The 11,242-nt window shown below is 42.5% G+C and overlaps 2 long non-coding RNA genes across 4 annotated transcripts; both read left to right on the forward strand.

Annotated features, from left to right (window-relative positions):
* Positions 1–99: 99 nt before the first annotated feature.
* Positions 100–5,688, forward strand: LOC110501603. Of its 3 annotated transcripts, none has more exons than XR_002470229.2 (5): positions 100–253; positions 344–418; positions 3,395–3,473; positions 3,545–3,669; positions 3,812–5,688. It is a non-coding gene; the product is annotated as an uncharacterized LOC110501603 (long non-coding RNA). The 3 variants fall into 3 exon arrangements; XR_002470228.2 differs by having other exon boundaries at positions 112–253; positions 3,599–3,669; XR_002470227.2 differs by having other exon boundaries at positions 113–253; positions 3,571–3,669.
* A 2,833-nt stretch (positions 5,689–8,521) lies between these two features.
* On the forward strand, positions 8,522–11,227 carry LOC110502117. The gene is made up of 5 exons (XR_005038800.1): positions 8,522–8,962; positions 9,279–9,493; positions 9,629–9,709; positions 9,895–10,048; positions 10,202–11,227. It is a non-coding gene; the product is annotated as an uncharacterized LOC110502117 (long non-coding RNA).
* Positions 11,228–11,242: the final 15 nt, after the last annotated feature.

An 11,242-nucleotide genomic window follows, 5' to 3' on the forward strand; every position in this document is an offset into this window, starting at 1 on the left:
CCATGGTGACTATAATGTAATGTTCTTGTTGACAATGCACCTTGTTGTTATGGTAACTATGCCTGTCCAGTGAGCAGAGGTTGAGGTTGCGCAAAGTCAAAATATAACAGACACTTTTTTCCTGCTTTTTCAGATGCCTCGGGGGGAGAGGAGGAGAGAGAACTGGAGAAAGAGGAGGAGAAACAGCCCACAGGAGAAGAAAGGAAAGAAGAGGAAACAGGAACCCGTTCCGGCTAAGAAGAAGACTGCACTGGTATGTAAAAGTTTGTTTTAAACTTCATTGCGTTTCATTTGGTGTACGACTGTACTACTACTTTCTCAATTATTTTATTTGTCTACACAGAAATCCCAGGAGTGATTTATGGCTCAGGAGAAGAAAGTTGATGAGGGCGAGAAAAAGACCAAGAACAAGAGATAGGTAAGACTAAGGCTGGAGGGGATTGAAGAGACACCTGCTGTCCTAAAAAGGAACTGCAGTTAAAATGTGCCTTAATTCAACCACATTGCTGTTAGAAGTGGGAATTATATCTCTGTTTGTATTCAGAAGAAGACGATCAGAGACGTTCTGGCCACGACGGAACCCAAACCGGTCTCTCTAGGCGACCTGCAGAATCTGGTTCTAAAGCACTTCAAAGATGAGGCGGCCAGGTAGCCTAGTGGTTAGAGCGTTGGACTAGTAACCAGAAGGTTGCAAGTTAAAATCCCCAAGCTGACAAGGTACAAATCTGTCGTTCTGCCCCTGAACAGGCAGTTAACCCTGTCATTGAAAATAAAAATTTGTTCTTAACTGACTTGCCTAGTTAATAAAGGTTAAAGAAAAAAAAAGATGACCACTCCGTCATCAAGCTGGAATAGTTTAAACTGCAGGGTGAGTCACCTGACCTCTGTATTCTTTTACCAGCAGGTAAGGCTGTCAGCCTTTCTGTCAGTCTCTCTCTCTCCCTCTGTACCCCTTCTCTCACTCCCCCTCTCTCTCTCCCGCTCTTACTCACTCACATTCCCTGAATAACGTAATGTGACTTTTTTTTCTCTGGTTCCTGCTTCCTGACGAGTAATGACCTCACACACAGCCTCTCTTCCTACCTGAAAGAAAGTGAGAACAGTGGGGCAAAAAAGTGGGGCAAAAAAGTATTTAGTCAGCCACCAATTGTGCAAGTTCTCCCACTTAAAAAGATGAGAGAGGCCTGTAATTTTCATCATAGGTAAACTATGACAGACAAAATGAGGAAAAAAAAATCCAGAAAATCACATTGTAGGATTTTTAATGAATTTATTTGCAAATTATGGTGGAAAATAAGTATTTGGTCACCTACAAACAAGGAAGATTTCTGGTTCTCACAGACCTGTAACTTCTTCTTTAAGAGGCTCCTCTGTCCTCCACTCATTACCTGTATTAATGGCACCTGTTTGAACTTGTTATCAGTATAAAATACACCTGTCCACAACCTCAGACAGTCACACTTCAAACTCCACTATGGCCAAGACCAAAGAGCTGTCAAAGGACACCAGAAACAAAATTGTACACCTGCACCAGGCTGGGAAGACTGAATCTGCAATAGGTAAGCAGCTTGGTTTGAAGAAATGAACTGTGGGAGCAATTATTAGGAAATGGAAGACATACAAGACCACTGATAATCTCCCCCGATCTGGGGCTCCACGCAAGATCTCACCCCGTGGGGTTAAAATGATCACAAGAACGGTGAGCAAAAATCCCAGAACCACACGGTGGGACCTAATGAATGACCTGCAGAGAGCTGGGACCAAAGTAACAAAGCCTACCATCAGTAACACACTACGCCGCCAGGGACTCAAATCCTGCAGTGCCAGACGTGTCCCCCTGCTTAAGCCAGTACATGTCCAGGCCCGTCTGAAGTTTGCTAGAGAGCATTTGGATGATCCAGAAGAAGATTGGGAGAATGTCATATGGTCAGATTAAACCAAAATAGAACTTTTTGGTAAAAACTCAACTCATCGTGTTTGGAGGACAAAGAATGCCGAGTTGCATCCAAAGAACACCTTACCTACTGTGAAGCATGGGGGTGGAAACATCATGCTTTGGGGCTGTTTTTCTGCAAAGGGACCAGGATGACTGATCCGTGTAAAGGAAAGAATGAATGGGGCCATGTATCATGAGATTTTGAGTGAAAACTTCCTTCCATCAGCAAAGGCAATGAAGATGAAATGTGGCCGGGTCTTTCAGCATGACAATGATCCCAAACACACCGCCCGGGCAACGAAGGAGTTGCTTCGTAAGAAGCATTTCAAGGTCCTGGAGTGGCCTAGCCAGTCTCCAGATCTCAACCCCATAGAAAATCTTTGGAGGGAGTTGAAAGTCAGTGTTGCCCAGCAACAGCCCCAAAACATCACTGCTCTAGAGGAGATCTGCAAGGAGGAATGGGCCAAAATACCAGCAACTGTGTGTGAAAACCTTGTGAAGACTTACAGAAAACATTTGACCTCTGTCATTGCCAACAAAGGGTATACAACAAAGTATAACATAGTATTGAGATAAACTTTTGTTATTGACCATATACTTATTTTCCACCATAATTTGCAAATAAATTCATTAAAAATCCTACAATGTGATTTTCTGGATTTTTTTTTTTCATTTTGTCTGTCATAGTTGAAGTGTACCTATGATGAAAATGACAGGCCTCTCGTCTTTTTAAGTGGGAGAACTTGCACAATTGGTGGCTGACTAAATACTTTTTTGCCCCACTGTACCTACATCCCTCACCAAACCATCCCTCATTTTTAACCTCAATGTTAAACTAATTGAACTTCTGTCCCATTTGTGCTTTAAGTCTTCTGTCATGTTGCTAGATGTGTACTTGGGTATAACTTAATAGTCTGGTGTTGGCTTCCTCTCCTTATCTCCTCTTCTTCATCTGACTGATCTGTGGAGGAAGTTAAAAGAGGAAGCCACTTTAGATTATTGACATCTGTCTCTTGTATCACAGTATATGTTTTCCCTTTCTCTTTTCGCTCAGTGTGTCCCAAATGGGCTGAGGTCCAGACGCAGCACACAGAGAATAGTTCTGTAATTTTGTTCATTGTCTGTAACTCCACCCTCAGACTCATCAAGCACAACAACTCACATCTCCTTCTTTTAAAGTTATTCATCTGATTTGTATTTCCTTTCATTTTGTATACTTTATGGTACTTCTCAGCTCACTATAATGCTCCCTTGTTTTTATGTCTTCACCAGACAGTTGACAACATTTGAGCGAGAGGCTAAAGTGCTGAAGCTGTTTGCAAAGCACATCAATGTAACATACTTACTTTATTGTAGAATAGATTCCTATGAATGTTTGTGTATACAGATGAGCTGTTCTGTGAGTGAGTAAAGCCAAGTGTGACCGTCCTCTGTATGTCTGTCTGTCTCTGTCCCCAGGTAGAGGAGCAGCTGAAGCTTGAGGTGACATACATTGGGGAGGGAACACCAGGGAGACTGAAAGCCCTCCTAGGGAAAGGTAAGGGCTTGTCCTTAGTGTGGTTTAATTTACATGATACTTTGTTCTGATCGTCTACGCTTCACCCTGAGGTGGGCACTCATTTACTCCCCCTCAGGGTTTTAACCCCAGTTTGGCTTTGCCAGCGCTGCGCTTCCTGCTTCTGGACTGGAATTGGAGGGACCAGAAGCTTCGCATGATGGTGGACATCCTTGATGTGAGACTATAATTCCCCCTGCTGGGCAAAGAACACAGTCACACTTTACACAGCACTGCAAATATTATCTGGTAGTACACAGGCTTTCTGTCACAGGCAATATGGTGTTTCTTAATAATATAGCCCTCTTTTTCACTTCCAGGTCCAAACTGATTTGCTGAAGCTGCTGGATACGGGCATCTTGAAAGGCTGTAGAGAAGGAAAAGTCCAATTGGGACTCTTCTGACACACAAACACACACCCAACCATTTCGAACTGGACCTCTTCTGCTCTCAGACAAACACACACACCACATTTATTGTAGTAAACAAAAACTGAAACAAAAATTGGGGAAACAATTGCAAAACAAACTGCAAAACACACTAAAACCAAATAAAATAAATAACAATTATTTATGTTTTGTTTAATTTTTTTATTCTGAAGTTTGAGCAAAAATCGAATATTTTTGTTGTTGTTGACGTTTAGTTTTGATTTAAATTTGGTTGAGATGTCAACTAAAGTGATTTCAACGTGAAATCAATAACAAATGTCACCATGTCATTGGAGTTCAGTAAAAGTTGGTGAAAAAAGATTAAATGCCCTTTCTAATTCCATTTTGCAAATCCAATCAGTTTTCACCTTGATTCAACGTCATCAGATTGATTTTTTGGGTTGAAATGACGTGGAAACAATGCTGATTCAACCAGTTTTTGCCTAGTGGGTAGCATGTGCATCACTATCACTAGCTAATGTATCACCAGCTAACAGGGAAGAAATCAGAGGGCGAGCGAGGAGCGTGACTGGGCCAAGCTAGAACGTCTTGTGAAGTTGCTGGAGCCATTCGCAATCCACACAACCAACTTGCTGACCAGTGACTGGGCCAAGCTAGAGCAGCTTCAAACTGTCTGATTTGGTGCCGTGTCTTCTCAACCTTGAGGCACACTTGCAGTCATCTACTGTGTCAAAACAGTTAGCACAGGTCCTCCTGAAATCACTGTTTGAGCTCTTTGCATGCATACTGAATCCTCTGGCAGCCAACTTCCATCCATCCCCTTCAGCAGCTTGCCTGATAGACCCATGTATATCTCTGGCACTTCGCTCTACAGAGATGGAGCCACTGATGAGGGAAGCGGAGTCATTTGTACTTCAACAAATCAGAGAGTACAGCTGTGGAGCAGCAGGACCCCAAGGAAAAGGGAGATACCTAGTCAGTCAACTAAATGTATTCAACTGAAATGTGTCTTCCGCATTTAACCCAACCCTCTGAATCCGAGATGTGCAGGGTGCTGCCTTACTTGACATCCACGTCATCGAAGATGCCAGCACGATGAATCCAGTAAACATCACGACCACAGTTCTTCAGAAATATAGCCTTGCATCAAAGATTGTGTCTGAGGTCACTGTCCAGCTGGAGGGTCAACCTGGCAGGGCATTAAGTGCCCGGTGTCAGATGCGGAAATACCTGAAGGGGGTAAGGGGGGGGCATGTTTACAGAGTCACCTCTCCAGTTCTGGCAGACAAGGATGACTCTTTATCCAAAGCTGTGCCCTGTGGAGCTGGATCTGGTTTCTGCCCTTGCATCCCAAGTGTTTGTGGAGAGAATATTCTCTGTCTGTGGACAACTGTCATCCGGCTTGAGAACCAGCTCTCTGGAACACAGTCTTATTGAAGATAAACCATCAAATCTTGTTTGGTTGAACAGAAACAATCACACACGTACAAGCTGGCTGACTGGCTGGCTGTGAACTGATAGATCTGTGAATAAGTGTTGTATGGCTTATGTTTCTTCTGTTGTTGCATCTGTTTTTATTAACCTTATTTGAAGTCAGTGATACTTGTTTAATATTACAGAAACATAACAGGTCAAATATGCCATGACTTAATTTGTAATTTTTTCCTCTCTCTTTCTGTCAGATAAAGGGAAAGTTACTTGATTCTTCTTACATCTAAATGAAAGGATTGGATTGGTTTAAACATGAGTATTTCTCCCGAGTGGCGCAGCGGTCTACTGCATCTCAATGCAAGATATGTCACTACAGTCCCTGGTTCTAATCCAGGCTGTATCACTTCCTGGCCATGATTGGGAGTCCCATAGGGTGGTGCACAATTGGCCCAGTGTTGTCTGGGTTTGGCCGGGGTAGACCGTCATTGTAAATAAGAATTTGTTTGTAACTCACCTGCCTAGATAAATAAAGGTTACACATCCTTCCACCATATTTCTTGCACCAGTCTAGGTGCTTATCCTTCAAATTCAAGTCACATTAGGATTGTTTTATAATTAAACCTAACCAAACCTTTATCCTGGCTAAGGTATGGTCCTGGCCCAGAACTGTACGTATTACTGCCCCCTAGTGGCCAGAAGTGACTTCCCAAAAACAAAAAACACTATAGGCACATAATGGCTCCTAGCCTCCTACGCATTCTGTCCCCAACACTAGAACTGAAGCTAAATAATATAAAAACTAAATAGAAATGTTTTTATCAAACTGAAACTAAATTAAAAAATGAGCAAATCAAGTCTGAACTAACTGAAACTAAACTGAATTTCCAATAAAAATTTAAAACAAATAGAAACAAATATTAAATCACAAACCTATAATAACCTTGACACACACACACACACACACACACACACACACACACACACACACACACACACACACACACACACACACACACACACACACACACACACACACACACACACACACACACACACACACACACACACACACACACACACCAAACTTAAGTGGGGCTTCTCAATCCAATCTCCAGAGACTGCTGGACACTTCAACCCTCTTCCCTATCCTGTTCTTACCTTCTCTGTGTGACACTTTTGATGTTATTGGTATATTTTAAGTGACCATGTAACATGTCTGATATTGTTTATACAGTGTTGTAGTTCAACACCTCCACCCCTCCTGTGGGATGGTCCGAATAAAGACATTCTGAATGGAACCAGATTCTCTTTGTTTGGTCACCCACACCACCAGGAAGCCCATCCCACTGAGTCTGAGGTCATGAGATGTTTCACCCAGTAGGAAGTCTGATTTATCATAACATCCTGTTTGTGAAGTTGTTCTACAACGAGGCAGGCACAGACACAGTCAACTGCTTTGAAGGGGAACTGATTGTAAGTTACCGTCTAAAATAAACCTTTAGTATTTAACTCGATGATCTGTTAGACTGTAAAACATCTGTATGTACAGTGCCTTGCGAAAGTATTTGGCCCCCTTGAACTTTGCGACCTTTTGCCACATTTCAGGCTTCAAACATAAAGATATAAAACTGTATTTTTTGTGAAGAATCAACAACAAGTGGGACACAATCATGAAGTGGAACGACATTTATTGGATATTTCAAACTTTTTTAACAAATCAAAAACTGAAAAATTGGGCGTGCAAAATTATTCAGCCCCCTTAAGTTAATACTTTGTAGCGCCACCTTTTGCTGCGATTACAGCTGTAAGTCGCTTGGGGAATGTCTCTATCAGTTTTGCACATCGAGAGACTGACATTTTTTCCCCATTCCTCCTTGCAAAACAGCTCGAGCTCAGTGAGGTTGGATGGAGAGCATTTGTGAACAGCAGTTTTCAGTTCTTTCCACAGATTCTCGATTGGATTCAGGTCTGGACTTTGACTTGGCCATTCTAACACCTGGATATGTTTATTTTTGAACCATTCCATTGTAGATTTTGCTTTATGTTTTGGATCATTGTCTTGTTGGAAGACAAATCTCCGTCCCAGTCTCAGGTCTTTTGCAGACTCCATCAGGTTTTCTTCCAGAATGGTCCTGTATTTGGCTCCATCCATCTTCCCATCAATTTTAACCATCTTCCCTGTCCCTGCTGAAGAAAAGCAGGCCCAAACCATGATGCTGCCACCACCATGTTTGACAGTGGGGATGGTGTGTTCAAGGTGATGAGCTGTGTTGCTTTTACGCCAAACATAATGTCTTGCATTGTTGCCAAAAAGTTCAATTTTGGTTTCATCTGACCAGAGCACCTTCTTCCACATGTTTGGTGTGTCTCCCAGGTGGCTTGTGGCAAACTTTAAACGACACTTTTTATGGATATCTTTAAGAAATGGCTTTCTTCTTGCCACTCTTCCATAAAGGCCAGATTTGTGCAATATACGACTGATTGTTGTCCTATGGACAGAGTCTCCCACCTCAGCTGTAGATCTCTGCAGTTCATCCAGAGTGATCATGGGCCTCTTGGCTGCATCTCTGATCAGTCTTCTCCTTGTATGAGCTGAAAGTTTAGAGGGACGGCCAGGTCTTGGTAGATTTGCAGTGGTCTGATACTCCTTCCATTTCAATATTATCGCTTGCACAGTGCTCCTTGGGATGTTTAAAGCTTGGGAAATATTTTTGTATCCAAATCCGGCTTTAAACTTCTTCACAACAGTATCTCGGACCTGCCTGGTGTGTTCCTTGTTCTTCATGATGCTCTCTGCGCTTTTAACGGACCTCTGAGACTATCACAGTGCAGGTGCATTTATACGGAGACTTGATTACACACAGGTGGATTGTATTTATCATCATTAGTCATTTAGGTCAACATTGGATCATTCAGAGATCCTCACTGAACTTCTGGAGAGAGTTTGCTGCACTGAAAGTAAAGGGGCTGAATAATTTTGCACGCCCAATTTTTCAGTTTTTGATTTGTTAAAAAAGTTTGAAATATCCAATAAATGTCGTTCCACTTCATGATTGTGTCCCACTTGTTGTTGATTCTTCACAAAAAAATAGTTTTATATCTTTATGTTTGAAGCCTGAAATGTGGCAAAAGGTCGCAAAGTTCAAGGGGGCCGAATACTTTCGCAAGGCACTGTATGTAGGACTGAAGCGCTAAGGAAGAACTGAGAGAAGAACAGTAGAACAAGAATGAGAAAGAAGAGAAGATGATTCTGGTTAAGTATTTCTCCCAGTAGCTTGCTGGGAAAAAATATCTTGGTAAGGAGGGGAGCGAGAACAAGGGAGAGAAACAAAGAAATTAGACCGTGTTAAAAAAGACCGGAAGAGAAGAGAGACAAGACTCACATTTCTTGCTTTCTCTGGTTGTCTGACCCTATCTGTGCTCCTCTCCCTGCCACAGCCGGAGCTCTCTGTCATGGGAAAGGCGAAGGCCAATGCTGGGCTCCTGGCCCGGAGGCCTGACAACTTGGCTTTCAAACATCAGAGACTGCCTGTCTGGTCCCCAATGCTCACTGCTCACACCATCCTGCCTTCCTTTTATTGTATGGCCACTATACGTGTGAAACTGGGAGTGTGCCTACTTGCCACCGTGCAGAATACACATGAACTGAAGGTGCGTAATCAATCCCTTCAAATGAATCAAATCTTTTTGCCTTTTTTTTCTCTACTTCCAACGTTTACACACACATAATCACTTGAAATGGAGCAGGTAACACCCTCCACAATGCATAGCTTATCTAACCATGAACACAGAGATAGAGATAGACAATGAGAAGAGTTTAAAGGTATTCTGAGAATGAGTGTACAGTATAACAGGAGGAGTGGCGGTGGAGAACGAACATGTATCTAAAGATCCAATGGGTTTTTAATGTTTGCTATCTATTTCTGTCACTCCCTCTCTCACCATCTCTTCTCCTCTCTCTCCACAGGTGGACTACACACACGCAGGGTCATGTGATAAGTGTTTTGAGACCACAAGCTGTTGAACCAAATCCAAGTCCTTTGAGAAGCACAGTGATTATGTTTCCTATTTCCTGTCCCAGAGAGATGTGTTCTTCTACTTTGGGCTGATCAACTTCCACCAGAACATACATGGACTCCAGGGATGATGGACAGATGGTCAGGAGAAAATAAAAGCCTGCAGGTAGCTACTGTTTCTGTCTACTTCTATCTATCCCTGTCTGTCTGCCTCTATCCAACTTTATACTGGTTCATTCTGAGCTTTTACAACTTCTTCTCTGTCAAACTCTTCCTGTCTGTCTGCTCTACATAATCCCAGCGCCTACAGAGCCCTTCATAAAGGAAAATAATGGACTCCCTATCGCCCCCTGCTGGGCCATGGCCAACAGCATGTTCAACGGTATTACACCATTACCCACACTATGTTCTGAGTCTCTGCTAATGATGTGACAGCATTATAAGATTTTTGGGGGAAACACCTTTTAATATCCAGTGATATGATCAAATCAATCTGACATGAGACCTGGTTTTGATTAATTTATTGACTGACTGATTTCTTGATGTGTTTTCTTTTGTTTGTCCCAGACTCCTTCACTCCGACGTACTAGTCAGGAGAGGAGGGTCCAGTGGTCCATGTTCATCTGTTCAGGAAGGGCATCCCCTGGTACACCGACAAGAACGTCAAGTTCCGCAACCCACCAGATGAGAACAAGACACTAACGTTAGCAAGTGATTGAAGGTGTGTCTCACAATACACCCACACAGTGTGTTCATGGCCATCTCGATTATGAATAGTCATGGTGTAATGTCACATTCTTATTTAATATTAATAGCCATATGTATTGCTGCTCTCTCTTACTTAACTTTCCAAATGTTGTCTATGTGTTGGCAGGCACGGCCCGGCCTCTGTACTGGTAGAAGCCCGTGTTTGACCTGGACCCACAACAACGGCTTCATCAACGAGGACTTGATAGTGTGGATGAGGGAGGCTGCCTTCCCCAACTTCAAGGAGCTCTACGGGGTCCCGAGCTAGAGAACCCTTCACTGAAGGGCTGCCGACTGGGAACTACTGCATCCATATCTCCTACAGTAGCCATTATTATTAATCTGCTTATTAATGCTTTATTCTACCAGATTGATCATTTTGAGATTTAAATCAATTTAATTAAAACGATTTCCAATTGGCAGATTACTATTTCCGACCTTGAGGCAGATTGGGGTTAGCTAGTTTCTCATTGGGTGGAAGTGAAACAGTAGGTTGTGGCTTAAAATGTTGGATTTGTTTATTTGGTCAGTTATAAAAACAATGTGGGCCACAGCACATGAAGCCCTGCGTTAGACTGCAGTGGATTCCTTCTAGGGCAGAAAGGAAGTGGTACTGTCCACAGTCAGCTGGTTCGGGAGTCAGAACAACTTCCTGCCCGTAGCCTACCTGATCACTGGCTGTCTCATCCTGCTCCTCGCTGTTATCCTCACCGCCATTTGGTGGAAGTTTGGTAAGAACAGACGGAATATGGAGGAGTGATGTAAAAGGACCAATGTGAAAAGGGGTGAGGAAGAAAATACATATTGAGTGAATCATGAGAAAGAGAAGTCTGATATTTCATTCTAAATACTGTGAATGTGACCAATTGATTTACTGAAATGGTCAACGATCCAAATGCACGTAGTTCACATTTGAGATGTGGTTTGTGTTATTAGCGTTTGATTATCATGAACGCTTGTGCTTGGTTTAATTTCCCTACATCGCCATGTGGTGGCAGAAGTGGTGTTAAAATGAAATGAGGTGGGATACATTCGGAAATTGTTTTCAGATTATTACAGTGCAGTCGGGAAATATTCAGACAGTTTAATACTTTCCAGTCGTATTCTAAAATTGATTAAATGTTTTTTTCCCCTCATCTACACACAATATATAATGACAAAGCGAAAA

The sequence above is a fragment of the Oncorhynchus mykiss genome, chromosome 22 (assembly GCF_013265735.2).
Source record: "Oncorhynchus mykiss isolate Arlee chromosome 22, USDA_OmykA_1.1, whole genome shotgun sequence".
NCBI lineage: Eukaryota > Metazoa > Chordata > Actinopteri > Salmoniformes > Salmonidae > Oncorhynchus > Oncorhynchus mykiss.